This window comes from Hoplias malabaricus, chromosome 3, assembly GCF_029633855.1.
Source record: "Hoplias malabaricus isolate fHopMal1 chromosome 3, fHopMal1.hap1, whole genome shotgun sequence".
NCBI classification, from domain to species: domain Eukaryota; kingdom Metazoa; phylum Chordata; class Actinopteri; order Characiformes; family Erythrinidae; genus Hoplias; species Hoplias malabaricus.
Window position 1 is genome coordinate 79885830 of NC_089802.1, and position 6000 is coordinate 79891829.

The window sequence follows — 6000 nt, forward strand, 5'->3', positions numbered from 1 at the left end:
GAACTTGAACTTGAGAAAAGGACCAATCACAGTCTGTTATTTTGGCCTGAGTTGTAGGAGGAAACAGTGATTGACATTAAAATAGAACCAGAGCCAGTACAAAACCACACAAAGGAGTGTGTATACGTGGATTTACAGAGAGCCAGACGGCCTGGTTATTGATTCCTAGTGTTTACATTTTGTAAAAACTTCTCTTAAAAGAGAAAGTTTAGATCCTGCACAGTGGAGGAAGTGGTTTTAAGACTGAGAGAAGCTGGAAATGAGAACAGGAATCTGTGTCCTTCAGTTTTCTCCTTCTTCAGGTGAGTCTCTGTGGAGAAACAACAGCGAATCAGAGTTTGACACCAGGTCCCTGCCTCCACCGCAGGAAACACACACACACACACACACACAGAGAGAGACCATCTCCAGAAAAATCTTAAAACTCCAGTTATAGAATCATCAGATTAAACTCCTGTCAGAGCCTGTGAACAGAGGCAGAGTAAACTGAACTATTAATCGTTTCTGTATCAAACTCACAGTGGAATTCAAATCTCTGAGCTGCAGGTTTAAATCCAGTCTGAGTTATGAACAATGCTTTAATATGTTTCAAACGGGGGACACTGCCCTGTGGACTCAGAATTACAGGGGGCCTCACCCAGTCACTCACACAATCATCCAGTCACTCACACACTCACCCAGTCACTCACTCACTCATCCAGTCACTCACACACTCATCCAGTCACTCACTCACACACTCAACCAGTCACTCACACTATCATCCATTCCCTCACTCACACACTCACCCAGTCACTCACTCACACACTCATTCAGTCACTCAAACATTCATCCAGTCACTCACACACTCACCCAGTCACTCTCACACTCACCCAGTCACTCGTCACACTCACCCAGTCACTCACACACTCACCCAGTCACTCACTCACACACTCACCCAGTCCCTCACACACTCACCCAGTCACTCGTCACACTCACCCAGTCACTCACACACTCATCCAGTCACTCACTCACACACTCAACCAGTCACTCACACTATCATCCATTCCCTCACTCACACAGTCACTCACTCACACACTCATTCAGTCACTCAAACATTCATCCAGTCACTCACACACTCACCCAGTCACTCTCACACTCACCCAGTCACTCGTCACACTCACCCAGTCACTCACACACTCACCCAGTCACTCACTCACACACTCACCCAGTCCCTCACACACTCACCCAGTCACTCACACACACACTCACCCAGTCACTCGTCACACTCACCCAGTCACTCACTCACACACTCAACCAGTCACTCACACTATCATCCATTCCCTCACTCACCCAGTCACTCACTCACACACTCATTCAGTCACTCAAACATTCATCCAGTCACTCACACACTCACCCAGTCACTCACTCACACACTCACCCAGTCCCTCACACACTCACCCAGTCACTCACACACACACTCACCCAGTCACTCGTCACACTCACCCAGTCACTCACTCACACACTCAACCAGTCACTCACACTATCATCCATTCCCTCACTCACACACTCACCCAGTCACTCACTCACACACTCATTCAGTCACTCAAACATTCATCCAGTCACTCACACACTCACCCAGTCACTCTCACACTCACCCAGTCACTCACTCACACACTCATCCAGTCACTCACTCACACTATCATCCATTCCCTCACTCACACACTCACCCAGTCACTCACTCACACACTCATTCAGTCACTCAAACATCCATCCAGTCACTCACACACTCATCCAGTCACTCACACTCACCCAGTCACTCACTCACACACTCACCCAGTCACTCACACTATCATCCATTCCCTCACACACTCACCCAGTCACTCACATTCACCCAGTCACTCACCCATTCATCCAGTCACTCACACATTCATCCAGTCACTCACACATTCATCCAGTCACTCACACATTCATCCACACACTCACCCACACACTCTTCCAGTCACTCACACACTCACCCAGTCACTCACACACTCACACCTGTGGAAGAAACTGAAGCACCTGGTGGAAACCCACACAGACACAGGGGAATCCAGAAGAGATCTAGGTCAGTCCCAGAATTCCAGATACAGGCAGACTGCTGAGTGCAGACATGACCTCAGTGGGATGGGGATGATGATGAGGATGATGTGAACTTACCTCATTAACATCAGCTTCAGCTTCAGCTTCAGCTTCACGTCCACGACAATCCCCTGGAGACAAGGACACACTGCATTTCACATTCCCTGTTTACTTTCCTTTGTGTTTGCTGCAGACAGTGAGCTTAGTGTCTCCTTCACTCACTGAAGACGAGCTGTTTCTCAGTGTGTGTTCATGTGGGTTTTTGTGCGTTCTCGTGTTCTCTTTCACTGCTGAAGCTAACTTCAATACTCGAGAACACAAACACCAAGAACAGTTAATGTACCCAGACTCACCAATTAAAGACTCGTCCACGAGAACGACCTGATAATCCCATCATTCTCCTGCATCACAAATTAACTCTTGCAAGTGATTTCTCAAGAACATTCTTCTGGGGAACCCAAGTTTATTCTTTGTGTTCCTTGTATTGAGAATCAGGCCTGGTGTGTGTGTGTGTGTAGCTGAGGCTGCATTTATGCCACTGTTGTGTAAAATGTGAACACAGTCGGGTTTGTGAGACTGATCGACTGGTCACCGGTTATGGCCGATCACACTGAACATCGGCCAGTTCTGGACTCTGATGGATCGATCTGAGAATCACTGCTTAATAATGTCTAGGACAAATGTAAAAATACATCATGGCTTTCATTGGAGTCCAATGAGTCTTCTTTATTGGCTACGGATCAAAAACAAAATCTGGGTGCTTTAACCGTTCTTGGTGTTTGTTTCTTGAAAACAGGAACAGAGCACCCAAAGTCCTGAGAGCTGCTGATACTCACAGTTTCTTTTTCTGAGGTAAAGAAACATGATCACCAGCCCCATGATGATTACAAGTAAAACTCCAACTCCAACCAGTGTAGGTTTTGTAAAGGCATCTGTGTCACATGAAAAATAACAAAAACAATGTCATACAGAGGAGGTTGATTCATTTCATTTTTTCAAGAGTAACTCTGTGATTTTAGTCCTGTCCAAATACTTCTACTGTACTGTAGAGATAATCACAGGTTATATGAATCCTATTTTGAAACATTATTTATCGGCCAATGCAGTAAGACATTTTAACTGAATAAAACATTTAAAAATGCGTTAAAACAAGAAACATCCTGAAAGATGTTTATATAATATAAATATAAAATATTAAATATATAATATGTGATATAATAGAAATGCAGAAACTAGTTTTACTGGGTTTTTCAATTTGTAAGATTATATTTGTGGTGTTTCTAGATTTCAGAGCTTTGTATTTTGGACCAAACTATCAGCCTTCCTATAACTGGTAAAACACAACAAACAGATTAAAAATCTCAGTTACAGGAGCATTCAGACACAGAAATCTGCAGAATACCCAACAACACACAAACACCACACATCAGCATTTCATTTCTAACCCACTCAGTGATCCAAGCCCACTCCACTGTTTAAAGCACACCTTTAAGACTAGTGTAGTGTAGGATTCCTGACTGGAGCAAGTTTGTAATTTGGATTAACCCACACAGTACAGCTATATAGGGTCCGTAGAGGCAGCCCAGTGGATAACCAGAGAGTTCTGTCCATGGGTTAAATTCTGGTCCCATCTATGGAGCCCTCCAGGGTCAGTGCTGGTGTCAGGACAAGTTTAACATAAGAGTTAAACCTGAAAATACAAATCCTCCCATGTGGACCCCTTATAAAGAAAGCTACTCTGCACATTTACCCAAAACAGGCAGCCCACCTGGGTCCCACTAACAGCCCCTATATCAACACCCTCAGCGTGCCATGCCTCTCATGGACCCAGCTGGACTCTGAACTTCACTAAGGTGGGCTGAGTGCAAAGAAGTGGTTAATGCAAATGTAAATAATGAAGTGGTTACCAGTTCTCGGCAGGTCAAAGTCTTCCTCTTCTACTACGCTGAATCTGCTGTCGAGAACGACGCACCGGAAGGACTTCGGTCCGAAAGTGGCGCTGGTGAAGGTCAGTGTGCTGGACATGAACACCTGTCCGTCTCCTACCTTCGTTATCTCCAGTGTGGCCTTCTCTGTCCAGTTGGTGTCAGTGTTGTCAAACCACTGAATGGTTCCTGCTGGATATCCACTGCTAGTGCCGCAGCATAGTTTGGCTTGGACACCATCTTTGGTATCTTCATTACAAGATTTAGTGACAGACTGGTGGTGCGCCCCTGAACCTTGAGACACAGTACACACAGTGTTAAAGGGACAACTATGATCCAAAAAGATTAGAAATGTCTGTTGCTCTGTATCTGTTGCTCTGCATACATTGTTAGCCTCCTTTCCCCTTGTTCTTCAATGGTCCGAACCACCCACAGGTTTTTGAACCCCTCGGTTTCACTGCTGGGTTCAGAATAACGACTTCCATCCAATAGCTTCCAGCCGACAGCGTCCTGTGTCACTGATGAAGGACTAGAGGACGACCGACACACACTGTGCAGCGACAGATGAGCTACTGTCTCTGACTCTACATCTACAAGGTGGACCAACGAGGGAGGAGTGTCTCACAGAGTGGACAGAGAGTGGACACAGGGTTTAAAAACTCCAGCAGCACTGCTATGTCTGATGCTCTCGCACACCTGCTCTGTGGGGGAGTCCTGACCATTGAAGAACATGGGGAAATGGACATTAGAAAGTATGCAGAGCAAATTATGGGCTACTGTCTGTAATTGTAGAACTATAAACTAACCTGAAAGGTGCTTATAAATAAAATATATTATTATTTTCCTGGTCAGCGGAGATAAAACGGATAAATTTACTAGGTAAGCGTTCCTAATCCAGTGATTGTTCAGTATAAATATATAAAATAATACTATCATAGAAAAATACCAACAAGATTTACAGGGTTTTCACTAATTTTTGTTTGTAGCTGATTATTAAACTAAATGGCCCTAGGTGTATTCAGCAGGTCTGACCTAAGCGCCTCCTGTTGCCAGGTGTGTTTACTGGATGCAGCAGAGCACGTAAATAGAGAACTGGTTATAATTGTGCTTCCAACTGAAGAAACAGAGCAGAAACCTGCATAAGTAAAGAACTCAGGACATTCTTCCTGTGTTTACTTTCTTGTTCCCACCTCAGACGGTTCTCAGGTGGTTTGTTCTGACGCCTGTCGTTTCCCTAAAAAACAAACCAAATCAAGGGAAAAATGCTCCAAGATTACGAACTGTGTAACTGATTCATACTGGAACAAACAACCTACAGTTGTGAAAACACTTTAATCCTTCTCAGTATAGGCACCTAACATAGAAAGAGTTACTGGGTTCACCACACGATGCACGAAGCCCACCTGGGTCCCACTAACAACCCCTGTACCAACCCCACAGAGCCCCATGCCCCTCCTGGACCCAGCTGGACTTCTGCCCATGTGGACCTCTCTAAGGTGGACTGCTTTAGGTGTTGATGTGAATGTAAATAATGAAGTAGTTACCGAATCGCTTCAGTCTGAAGCTGGTCTCTCCTACTTCACTGAAGCTGCTGTTGAGAACGACACACCTGAAGGGCTCCAGACTCAGGTCAGTGACAGTAAGGGGCAGTTTACTGGACATTGTCAGCAGTTTGTCGTCTCTCTCCGTTATCTCCAGTGTGGCTCTCTCTGTCCAGTTGGCTCCAGTGCTGTTGAACCAGTGAATGCCCCCTGCTGGATATCCACCGCTAATGCTGCAGCGGAGTTCAGCTCGGCCCTTGTCTTCGATTAAATAATACACACAATGTTAAAGGAACAACAGTGATACTGACACCTAGTGGCCTGGAGGTATCTGAGATTCTGTACTAAACTTAATTTAAACATGGCCTCCCCCATGTGGGAAATCCGCTCTTTGGAGCAAACTGTGATGACAAAACAGTTTTAATCTCCTGTGAGCT